Source organism: Mytilus californianus, unplaced genomic scaffold (genome assembly GCF_021869535.1).
Source record: "Mytilus californianus isolate M0D057914Y unplaced genomic scaffold, xbMytCali1.0.p SCAF_8, whole genome shotgun sequence".
NCBI classification, from domain to species: domain Eukaryota; kingdom Metazoa; phylum Mollusca; class Bivalvia; order Mytilida; family Mytilidae; genus Mytilus; species Mytilus californianus.
Window position 1 is genome coordinate 96,783,891 of NW_026262734.1, and position 13,774 is coordinate 96,797,664.

General features: G+C 33.0%; 1 long non-coding RNA gene across 1 annotated transcript; it reads right to left on the minus strand.

The window, feature by feature from the left end:
* Window positions 1–305: 305 nt before the first annotated feature.
* On the minus strand, window positions 306–12,359 carry LOC127712737 (uncharacterized). Its single transcript, XR_007987298.1, has 3 exons — window positions 11,840–12,359; window positions 3,645–3,715; window positions 306–1,808 (listed from the first exon to the last, which is right to left on the minus strand). It is a non-coding gene; the product is annotated as an uncharacterized LOC127712737 (long non-coding RNA).
* Between the last annotated feature and the right edge of the window lie 1,415 nt (window positions 12,360–13,774).

A 13,774-nucleotide genomic window follows, 5' to 3' on the forward strand; every position in this document is an offset into this window, starting at 1 on the left:
CTTGGCACAGAATGTTGTTCTTTTCCAAATTTCTTACTATTTTGATTCTTTGGTATAATCGCAGTCAATAAAAGTAGTCTTGTCTGATTTTTATTGAAGCTGTAAAATCCAATTAAATGGTTTTCAAACTTTTCAAAATATGCCATATGGATACACTCCTTCTTTTGGTGCATTACTTGAATACCATCAGCCATTACAATGAACAGGTTTCCATGACAATCAAATGTAACAGCTCTCAAACAATCTGGGCTATATGACATGATTTCTGTACCGTCTTCTTTTACAATGAAAAATGTCCCATCTACCAATCCCAAGAAAGTGTTGTCAGGTTGTACAATGAAGGAATCAAATGATTTTTTTATATCAATTCTCTCTTGAATACAACAACCAAGAACATCATAAACTGATATGCAAAAAGGCCCATTATTTGTCTTTTTATAGCGAAGATAAATTCGTTTACCATGAGAGCCTACTTGCACTCCATATGAATGGTGTGAAACACTGTCAATATTTACAGACACTATTTTATCAAATTTTGCTTTGTAACAGCATATAATTAACTTTTTCTTATTATCTTCTATACAATATACAATAACTATTCTATCTGATTTTTGAATAGGTGTTATGCCAAATATTTTGCAAGAATGTGTAAATTTATCAACTGAGTAAAAACGAAAGCTCAGAAGATAATTCATGTTTTCATCATATTTGGCAACCTGTAAGACTGTTTTGTAGTTTCCATTGACCACCAATCTTAACATCCCTGCTACCAGTATATAATTATCATCTGTAACTGTGGCACAGTGTACTTCTAAAGACATATCATCTACACTTTCATTTTCTGCGAGGAAATCTTTAGGATAGATCCGTTTTTCTTTTTCTAATGTGACATTTAGAAAATCTTTGCCTTCAGTTCTAGATAAGCTCTCGTCAGGTTTAATAAAACCTTGTACACTTAATGGATGTGTAACTTTTTCAAAGTTGACAGACAAATATTATAATGATTTGATAGCCTCTATTTCATGACTGGCTTCATGCAATTCAATATTAACTCTTGAATTTGGTGGTATTTTCTGTAGCTTTTTCACTCTTTCTTTTTGTTTCTCTGTCTGCTTTTGTACAAATGAGTATAACTGACTTTCAGAACCATTGGAGGTTACAAACTCTAAGGCAGTCTGATCAGCTATGACTTCCTTCTCCATATTCATCAACTCGATTTTCTCCTCTACCGACTCTTCTTCTCCATCTTTATTTACAGCTGCAAGTTCACTTAACAAAACTTTTTCTAAATCATCTATATGCTGAATAAACTTGGACTTGATATTGGCTATTTCCTTCTTTATTTTCTGTACTTGATTTTTCAAATCTTCTTTTGACACTTTTCTTTCCTCAAGAATTTTGTGACTAATTTTGGTCATTTCTTTCAAATCATGGCCAAATTTTTTCAGCCAATCAGATTGCTTGATTCCCTTTGCTGCCATGTCTAGATGAGAGACATTTTTACAAGACTTATGACTACTTTGGAAGCATTGATGACAACAGATCAAATCATGATCCTTGCAGACCATATCTTGTCGTAGCTCTTCATGAATTTCACAGTTAGGTATGGACAACAGTTTATAATGTTCAGGCAATATTTGTTCTGTCATGTCGATTACGTGATGGTTCTTAGTAAGTTTAATAACTCTGTGATCCTCTAAACATTTATTACACAGACCCTCTTCACAATCACTGCACCAACTTGTAGATTTGGATTCCACATCCCGTCTACTGCATGGATTACAAAACATATTAAAATCGTCAACTTCCTGAAAAAAAAAGTTTTTATTGACCATATTGACATTTTTTATAAAATTTTTAAAATGAAACCAACGCTGGTTTTAAAAAATATGATGTACTGAAATCATGCAGAATTTTTAATTGTATTATTCTGAAACAATCCAGAACACCTATAGAGCTCTGTACAGTTTGTATGGTGCAGTGATTATGAACAGTTTGTGAATATAACCATTTATGGGACCTGTACAAAAATTCTTTTTTACTTGTTTACAATTAGCAAAATAGGAAAGGAGTAGAGACACAAAACCCTTAATTTGGCCCTAAAAATCGAGATGTGTTGAATTGAACAAGAGCGCACATGCTGAAATGTCTCGCCTACTTTACATTGATTTTATGTTGATAGTCCTTAATATAAAGTTTTTCAGACATATACATCTTGCATTCCATGCAAATACAGTTGACATATTGCTTATACTAGTAGTATCAAAGAAACAAACATATCCAGGAACATGTAACATTGACCAATGAACCATGAAAATGAGGTCAAGGTCAGATGATACCTGTCACACAGACATATATACACCTATACAATCATTCCATACACCAAATATAGTTGACCTATTGCTAATAAAGTTCAAGAAAAACAGACCAAAACACAAAAACTTAACATTGAGCAATGAACCATGAAAATGATGTCAACGTCAACTAAAACTTGCCAGACTGACATGTACATCGTAAAATATTTCCACAATCCAAATATTGTTGACCTTTTGCATACAGTATTAGAAAAACAGACGAAACACAAAAAATGAACCTTTACCACTAAACCATGAAAATGAAGTCAAGGTCCGATGACACCAGCCAGTTGGACATGTACACCTTGACACCAGCCAGTTGAACATGTACACCTTGACACCAGCCAGTTGGACATGTACACCTTACAATCATTCCATACACCAAATAGACATACTGCATATATTATATCTGAGATATGGACTTGACCACGAAAACTTAACCTTGTTCATCCATGAAATGAGTACGAGGTCAAGTGAAAACTGCCTGACAGTCATGAGGACCTTGCAAAGTATGCACATACCAAATATAGTTATTCTATTACTCATAATAAGAGAGTCTTCTGAAGCAAAAACTTTAAAAAAATAGTAAAACAAAAATCAAAATAATGAATTACATTGTAAGAGCACACAATTATGATGTCATCATTACTATTGTAATAGTTTAAAGCAAAAACCTGTTTATATCCATGATAACAGAACTTTATAATTTGGAAAGACACCAACATGATGAGGTAGATGTTGTTAAAAGTGTCGATGGTTACTTTAAAAAAAAATTATGATGGCTAACATTTTGTCTTAAATTAAAATTTTTCCAGAACTTCTCCAAAGTTCATTGCCTAAAAAAAAATTTGACAGTTTTAAATATTACATACAAAAAAAATGGAGAATGTGTCAATGGGACACAGATGATGCATATATAAATGTTATAAAGGGACATAAATCGAGAACGGTAAAAGTGACGCCATCCAAATTTTAATCTGATCTGAGTTTTGTGGCAATAAGCAGTATGTATACATTTCATAACATTTGGTTGAGGCTAACTAAAGTTAGAGAACAGAAACGAAAAATTCAGCAATTTTTCCACTTGTAAAGAGGCATAACTCTAGAATGGTAGAAGTGATGCCACCCAAATTCAATCTTGATCTGTGTTTTGTGGTAACAAGCGTTGTGTATAAGTTTCATAACATTTGGTTGAGGAAAACTAAAGTTAGAAAACAGAAACTAATTTTGGGACCAGACGTACGGACAGACAAGGGTAACACTAAATACCCTTCTGCTGCATAAAAATACCTTATAGAATGATGAACTGTCTTCAATAAATTATCCTATGATTTCTTTACTCGGTTAGCATACTTTCAAATCTGAAAAAGATATTAAAAATAAGATTATTTTTTCAAGAAGTATTGGTAGTCTCAAGTTTACTAGAGGTTCCAATGGACCCTGTAATCACTAATCTACATAATCTAGGGATACTTTCATTGGCATTGCCCTTGTATGGATCTTATTGCTAAAATGAATTTGTCTCTTAAACATGTTTAAAGCAAAGTAAAAAAGTATTATAATAAAGGTCCCAATGAGGCTTTTCTGCCTACACTACTATTAGTGTGATACTTGTGAGCAGGATGGATGCGCCATTTTGTCGTAACTATTTAGGTACTAAACAATGATAAAGGTAAACTAGAATGCTTAAATTTATCATTCTCTTTTGTTTTAATGGATTCTTGATTCTTGGATGGGTGAGCAGAAATTCAACAAAAATGCCATAATTTGGGGAAGAATGCACATCTAGTTTGTCTGCATTTGCACCAAAGTTTTGTATGTCAATGTATGTACGATGCTAGAGCAGAGAAATAAAAGAAAAGATAATTATGAAAATCAAATGAATAGAATACCAATTACATAATTTTGGGTTTTTGTCTCGCCTGCTTAGAAAGTCGTGGAAAGTGAGACAAAGGTGTTGCTTTTCCGGAAGCGGTGGATGTGTCAACAATTTTTAAGTATTCTGCTTAAGTCAGTTTGATAAGCACTACTTGTCATGATGATATTTTGTACAAAGTTACATTACTATCAGTACATATCAGTTGGACGACTATTTTGAGGCCCCTCCGCCGTATGTCATAGTCCAGTGAGTTTCATTCTGCGTAAGTTAGTTTGATAGGAACTACTAATCAAGACAGTGATTTACCTCTGTAAGACTATTAGGGTGTGAGACTATATTAACTAATGAGGTGTGGGAACATCGGGGCAACCCCTATTAATCACAGAATTTTATCAATTACTCCATGATTTCATGTCTTATTTTATATTGTGTCAAAAAAAAATTTCATGATCGAATTTGCCTCAACTTTATCTGAATCCTGACCTACGATATGCAACGTAGTGATATCAAAATTGCATCTATTTTGACAGTTTTTTTCTCTTAAATTTATTTAAGAAACAAACAAGTTTCCATTCTGTGCTTATTTTGCATCCTCATGCACTTACTATATCATGTATGAAGTTTCAGATTTCTGAAACTGCTAATGGCCTACAAAAATGCTTTGATAAGCTAAGTTTGTATTGCAGTAGCTGGGATTTAACAGTAAATCTTGACAAAACCAAAGAGATGATTTTTAACAAATCTGGTAAAAAACATTACAAAAGACAAGTTTGTTTTTAATGATAATGTTTTGGAACATTGTGCAGAATATAAATATTTGGGTAAAGTATGTAAACCCTCTGGTATTTTCACTGAGGATGTGTGACTTCTTTGTAAAAAAGCCTCAAAAGCTATATTTTTCTGAAGATATTAATGTACATGTATTAGGGGTGGCACATGTGGAGCAGGATCTGCTCACCCTTCCGGAGCACCTGAGATCCCCCCCCCCCCAGATTTTGTTGGGGTTCGTGTTGCTCAGTCTTTAGTTTTCTATGTTGTGTTTTGTGTACTATTGTTTGTCTGTTGGTCTTTTTTTCATTTTCTCTATTTATAACGGTCCAAAAGATAATAGACAAAACTTGCATTTTACCCCTATGTTCTATTTTTAGCCATGTCGGCCATGTTGGCTGGAAGGCGGGGGTCATCGGACACATTTTTAAAACTAGATACCCTAATGATGATTGTGGCCAAGTTTGGTTAAATTTGTCTTGGTAGTTTCAGAGGAGAACATTTTTGTAAAAGATCACAAAAATTTACAAAAAATTGTAAAAAATTGACTATATAGGGCAATATCTCCTAAGGGGGTCAATTGACCAATTTGGTCATGTTGACTTATTTGTAGATCTTACTTTGCTGTACATTATTGCTGTTTACAATTTATCTGCGTCTATAATAATATTGAAGATAATAACCAGAAACTGCAAAATTTTCTTAAAATTACCAATTCAGGGGCAGCAACCCAACTACTGGTTATCTGACTTGTCTGAAAATTTCAGGGCAGATAGATCTTGACCTGATGAACAAGTTTACACCAATGTTAGATTTGCTCTAAATGCTTTGGTTTCAGAGATATAAGCCAAAATCTACATTTTACCACTATGTTCTATTTTTAGCCATGGCAGCCATCTTGGTTAGTGGGCCGGGTCATCAGACACATTTTTTAAACTAGATACCCCAATGATGATTGTGGCCAAGTTTGGTTAAATTTGGCCCAATAGTTTCAGAGAAGAAGGTTTTTGTAAAAGTTAACAGACGACGATGGACGAGGGACACCAAGTGATGAGAAAAGCTCACTTGGCCCATTAGCTAAAAATAAGAAGATGTGGTATGATTGCCAATGAGACAACTCTCCACAAGAGACCAAATGACAGAGAAATTAACCACTATAGGTCTACGTACGACCTTCAACAATGAGCAAAGCCCATACTGCATAGTCAGCTATAAAAGGCCCCGAAATAACAAATGTAAAAATAAAGTCCTGTTAATGATCTTAAAAATATAAGGCAGTAAGATCAAAGGGAAAATGTAAAAATTGACGATAAAAAATTGTATTTTGGTGTATCTTTTGTGTAACTTATGCCCAATAACTTCCGTTAAGAAAGTTCAAGTTCAGAAATATCTATGACCAGGTACGGATCCATTTTTTTTTTTTTTAAAAAGCCAACGTTTGGAGTGATACTTGTTTAAAGTCTATGCATTATCGTATATCCAAGTCATTGGGGCAAGGGCCCTTTTTGATTGAGGCAAACTAAAGTTACGGTAACAGCAAATTCATCTATTTTAACATCAATGAAACTTAGGGAGCTACCATTTGATTTTTATGGGGGGGCTAGGATGAAAAATTTTGTCCTGCCTATTTATTTTCCCCTCTATTTGGTCCTGCCTTTTTATTTTTCACTCTATTCGGTCCTGCCTTTTTTTTTTTAGTTTATCCTGACTTTTTTTCTGACCCCCCCCCCCCCCCATAAAAATCAAATGGTAGCTCCCTTAAAAGACATTAGAACTGTGAGTTTCTGACTAATGTGGTATCTGGACATCTTTGCTATCCTTATATCGACAAAACAATAACAGACTTTTCATATCTTATTTTTATTGCATCAATTCATTCATCAGGTACCACAAACATTCCAAATTAAAATCATATAAATTTTTTTTTATATGAACACTAACTTGACTTTTGAACTTTAACAATATAAACAGGTAACAAATAAATATGTTCCGCCTGTATGTTATTTTGATAGTATATTGCAAATGTTGAAATTAAAATGGCAATAATTTAACATGTAAGCTATGAAAACTTTCTGTCATGACTGAAGATGCAGTCAAATAATCTCTGGGAAAATGAGAACTGCCAATGCTAATACATATGCATAACAAAAACCATCAACTCATCATAAGTGGTTCTGCTTAAACTGACTTAAACACATAACAAGTAAACTATGCAATAGTTTCAAAGTCATAGTTTAGGGGGCAGAGCCAAATAATCTCCATGGAAATGAGACGTGCTTATGCTAATACAACTCATACCAAATAATTGTTGATCTACCACTAAAAACTTCCACTTAAACTGACCTTATCACAGACTTATAAAATTGAGGATGGAAATGGGGAATATGTCAAAGAGACAACAACCTGACCAAAGAGCAGATAACAGCCAAAGGCCACCAATGGGTCTTCGACACAGTGACAAAATCCCGCACCTGGAGGCGGTATTCAGCTGGCCCCTAAATAAAAATGTGTACTAGTTCAGTGAAAATGGTTGTCATACTATTAAAACGTTATACATCGTTTCCACCGCTGGAAACAGCACATCCAATATTACCTTCATCACTTGTTCATAGAAAGACAAAAAGCTTTAGCAATAATCAAGTTCTTAACTAAAAAATTTTTAAATGTAGTACTATGGTTTACTCATTAGGTCTATATGGAATCATTTTTAGAGGGTATACTATTATATTGAATAAGGTTGAAAATACAAATATAAATAATCAACAACAAAAATTGTAACATTTGTGCAAAACATTGACTACCCTTTTATTGATAAAATTTTCAAAATTATTCTCTTTCATCATCAATACCACACTCAATCTGGTTACTATAATTATGCTACATGACACTTGCAGCTCAGGTTATATTTTACAGAGAATATTGTGCAGTAACTAATGGGTATATGCAACAGGAAATATCAAACACATACTTCTGGTTATATTCTTCAAGAAATTACATAACTATACACATCAAGAATAAAAATGAAGTCAATACACATGATAAATATCTTATGACCTCATTGATATTCTTGCAATATTTGACAATATAAGAAAAAAGTGCTGACTGACTTCATTGACATATATTCATGTAATATTTTACAAAATAAGAAAAAATTACTGACTTCATTGACATATATTCATGTAATAATTTACAATATAAGAACTAGACAAAGTGATGCCCCCGCACTCCACTCTGAAGTAACTGTATTATAACAAAGTCAATATAAGACTTTCTTTGAGATATTATTGTCTGGAGACACAAATGATGCCCCCACAGATGCAAAGTGCTATTTTAAAATGCACAAAGTTGGGCATGGGAGCACCTAGGTCTATGGTTCACTGTAGGAGGAGTTATTCAGAAACGCTATGCACCTCTTATGCAAGTATATACTCCAAAAAAAGTTCAACTATCTCCCAAAAGAGCAAATATCAATAAAAATCAAAACCCTGACCTCATGCACACCTTCAATATATGTAAAAACAGCCAGCAAAGTGAAAACTTCCTAGCATTCAAACTGAATGAGGAGTTATGTGGAATAACTATATACCCAAAGTGAAAACTTTCTAGCATTCAAACTGTAGGAGGAGTTATCTGGAATAGCTGTGCACCTCTTATGCAAGTATATATATTCCATAAATGACAAAGTTAAACTATCTTCCAAAAGAGCAAATATTAATAAAAATCAAAACCCTGACCACATGCACACCTTCAATATATGTACAAAAAGCCAGCAAAGTGAAAACTTCCTAGCTTTCAAACTGTAGGAGGAATTATGTGGAATAACTATATACCCATGATGGACATGATGGAACAGACAGACAGACGGACGGACGAACGGACGGACAGGGGTTAAACAATATGCCCCCCATCCTTTTATTGCGGGGGCATAAAAAAGTGCTAACAGTTTTGTAATACATTAGTAATTGGTAACCATACACATATGAATATGTAAATTACAGAAGTACAAACTATTTCAGAATTTCAAAAAATATTTGTTGAAAGACTACTCTCTTCAGGGTCACAACTGCAAGCTGTTTGTGGCAACATATGACATGATCCATTTCACCAAACCCAGTGCATCATACCAAGGACATGAAGGATTTGTATAGAAAGATACCATACAAATGCTTGATCATACAGATTACGAATAAATATTGTTCTCTAGATATTTTGTAATATTCCATCATACATGTACCTACATGTAGATTAAAAATTGAAATGCAATAACAATGATTTTTTAACACAAAAGAACAAGAGGCTATAAAGAGCATGTGTTGCTCACCTTGATCTATGTGCATATTCAAAAAAGGACACTCTTCAAAATTGTAGATGAGAATAGAACTCATGACAAAAATATGTTTTGTTGATCTTGTATTGTTGATAATTTTTTCTGCTTAGTTTCTCTCTATCTTGTTTAGTTTTTGCCCAAAACACAAAAGAGGGTAAACAAAAATCCTCATTTAAAGGCAATCACTCCTATAAAGAGTGACAGCCCAGTCTACTAACTATATTGGCAAAATTTGACTTGTTAGTATATTGACTTGCTGATCATTTTAGTGATTTAAAGTGTCTATCTATTATAATTTTTATCATATATGGCAAAACACAAAAAAAATTAAAGGGCAATAACTCTAAAAAGGAGTAGTCAGACGATTTATTCCATACTGTCTTAATTGTAGCTGTTGTCTTGCTGTTCTATCTGTCTATTATAATTTTTAAGATAAAAGACAAAAACGCAAAATATTGGTAAAATTTGAAATCAAAGTGCAATAACTCTAATAAGGAGTTGGCTGACGATTTCGACTATGCAGACTTATTTGTAGAACTTATTTTGAAGATCATTTTTGCAGTTTAAAGTCTCTATAATAGTTTTCAAGATAAAAGGCAAATATGAAAAAAAAAAAAAATGGTGAAATATTGTCATTTAAGGACAATAACTCCTATAAGAATTTTTACAGTTTTGACTTCTATGAACAATTGGTAGAGCTCAACATTCTGAACATTACTGCTACTGTCCTATTTTTCTATTTATAAGTTTTCAAAATAATAGACAAAACTTGCATTTTACCCCTATGTTCTAATTTTAGCAAAATCAGCCATCCTAGTTGGCAGGTGGGGTCATCAGACACATTTTTAAAACAACATACCCAAGTGATGATTGAGGCAAAGTTTGGTTAAATTGGGCGCAGTAGATTCAGAAGTCTGAGAAGAGAAGATTTTTTGTAAAAATTATCAACGACGACCGTAGCCAAGTGATTAGAAAAACTCACTTGTACCTTCATCCAGTTTGGGGCAGGTGAGCTAAACAATCATATCATGATTTATTTTTTTTGTCAAGGGAAGGTCATCATCTAAAAATGGACAGTTAACAATTACGCACATTTAATGTTTTTGTACATGTGCAAATAAATAACATGAATAAATTCTACATTATCCATCCAGAAATTTGCCAGTACTAGACTTTTGTCTAAAAAAAAAAAAACAAACAACTTGATCAACTTGATCAAATGATTTGAAAAATATTTTACAGACTATTGATATTAGGACTGTTCTGGACTTGAACAATGCTTAACCAAAAATGTTTGAATTTAAAGATGAATAATTTAATTTTGGATGTAACACGTCTTCTGATTGGCTGACGTTGTTTTGTTTATCAGCTCATAGACATAATTTTGTTATGTGACCGTGACATCATCAACGTTTTTTTCATGGTTTACTCCAGTTTAAAATGGAATTTAGAATTAAATTATAAGAAATGACTGTAATATTTTTTCTGTCTATTCGAAATAACATAAAAATTGTGGTGCACACTTTAAAATAACCCGCTATGCGGTTTATTCAGTGTGCACCACATTTTTGATGTTATTTCAAATAGACAGAAAAAATATTACAGTCATTCCTTAAATAATGGTAGTAATGTTTATAATACGTGACTTGTGTTATGGTAGGTAGTATACTTTGTTTGCCTTAATTTGGTAGGTAAATAGTCTTGGTATTATACCTTGAAGTTTTAAAGGGGCACTAGCTGTCAAATTCATGTTCATCAATTTGACTCAAATTCTCATATTCAATTCAGAACAATGTAAAACATTTATCCAAATTATAAAAAGTCTAAAATAAACAATTTACAGGGCATGGGCTCGATAACTTCGTTTCGTGTGTATTTTAGTCTAGACGCCATCTAATTAACTATCGATTTGACTTCCGAAGACCTCTGATGGCCATATAAGGAATGTAAACATAACTAAAGATATAAATAAGATAGCGAAAGTGTGCAATTGGATTTTTCTAGGTCTGTTTAATTTCGCATTATAGATTAAAACTATATGTAAATCGTCGTTTTTACCTGTATAAGAATGATTTTTTGTGGATCGAATCAGTCAATCAAATTATTTACCTTTGTTTCACATTCAATGTTGACATTCTTTTCCTTTAAATAACTTAACATGCACAATTCATGCGTTATCTATCTCTAGCTAAGGGGTTAATAGAAGTTCACATGAATACGGATTCAATGAGGTCCAATTATTCACTTTCAAGTGAATAATTCATCATCAATGTTTCTGAGCTTATTTTGACAAAATTGAACCATACTGGCTGCTAAAAGCGAATTATTATTTCACTATTTCACTTTCATTAATGATTGAACAAATCATATTTTAGATTTTTTATATATCTCGTAGCTAGTGCCCCTTTAATACCACTGCCCTCAAAATGCATTAATTGTTCTGTTGCTTTTTTCTATCTCTCAAAGCACAGTATAACATAATAATAATGAGACTTAATCATTCATTTGTACCTCAGAAAATAATTTCACACAGTAAACATTGTTTCGACCATCAGAGTGCTTTTTACTGCCACGACTGCCTGAATGTTTCTCTACACATCTTTTTGTCACTAAAAGTAGTTTGGTACTATCATTATTGAAGCTGTGAAATCCAATGATTTCACTATCAGTATTTTTTTCATCCGATTTCAAAAATGCCATATGTATATAGTCCTTCTTTGGATGCATCACTTGTATACCATCAACCATAAGCATAAAGATGTTTCCATCTTGACCAACTGTAACAGCTTTCAGTTTCTCTGGGAAGAAAGAAAATATTTCTGTGCCATCATCCTGGGAAACAACAACTCTTTTGTCGCATATTCCTAGAAAAGTGTTATTTGGTTGAGCAATTACTGACTCAAAAGATAAAGCGAGGTTGACTTCTTGAATTCTACGACCAACAACATCAAATGTTGATAAACAATAATGTTTGTAATCTTTTTTTTCAAACAAAAATAATGCTTTGTGATTTGAGGCTAGCAACAACAGTGTACGATATCCATACACAGGTTGTTTTAAGCACCATATCTTTTTCATTGTTTTTTTGTCTATAAACACCATTTTCAGTCCATCATGATTTTCACTTAACAATACAACGCGATCTAATTTTGGTACACATGTTAAAGCATACACATTACTATCATACTGAGCTTTAGAGGAATTAAAATGACAGCTTTGCATATAATTCATGTCTTCATCATATTTATTAAGTACATGATGTATGTTATGAGCTGGTTCCTCGTCTTCATTTACTACTGACTTGATCACACCTGCTACTAGTATTTGATTGTCATCTGCAACACTGACACACATAACTTTTAGGTTAATGTCATTAGCTGTTTCATTTTCCTGAAGAAAATGTTTGGGATTAATACACAGCTTTTTTTCTAAAAGAAGATTTGGATAATCAGTGGCAGTGCTTTCTTTTCTCTTTATCTTTGAACTCTTTTTAACTTCTTTTTTCCCACATGGCTTTGCAATATTTTCATAGTGGACTGACAAGTATCCTAATGACTTGATAGCATCAATATGATGACTAGCCTCCTTTAATTCTATTTGAACTTTTGAACTAGGTGGTATTCTCAGCATTTTCATTTCTCTCCCTGCCTGTTTCTTTGCTTGATTTTGAACAAATGAGTATATCTGACTTTCAGAACCATTGGCAGTTACAAACTCTAAGGCAGTCTGATCAGCTTGGACTTTCTTCTCCATATTCATCAGTTCTATTTTCTCCTTTTCTGAGTTTTCTTCTCCATCTTTATCCACAGCTGTAAGTTCACTCAACAAAACTTTTTCTAAATCATCTATATGCTGAATAAACTTAGATTTGATATTGGCTATTTCCTTCTTTATTTTCTGTACTTGATTTTTCAACTCTTCTTTTGACACTTTTCTTTCTTCAATAATTTTGTGACTAACTTTGGTCATTTCCTTCATATCATGTCCTATTTTTTTCAGCCAATCAGATTGCTTGATTCCCTTTGCTGCCATGTCAAGATGAGAGACATTTTTACAAGACTTATGACTACTTTGGAAGCATTGATGACAACAGATCAAATCGTGATCCTTGCAGACCATATCTTGTCGTAGGTCCTCATGAATTTCACAGTTAGGTATGGACAACAGCTTATAATGTTCAGGGGATATTTGTTCTGTCATGTCCATTACATGATGGCTTTTAGTAAGTTTAATAACTCTGTGATCCTCTAAACATTTACTACATAGGCCCTCTTCACAATCACTGCACCAACTTGTAGATTTGGATTCCACATCCCGTCTGCTGCATGGATTACAAAACATTTTGAAATCGTCAACTTCCTGAAAAAAGAAGTTTTAATTGACATATCTACATTTTGTATAAAATTTTTAAAATGAAACCAATGCTAGTTTTAAAAAATATGATGC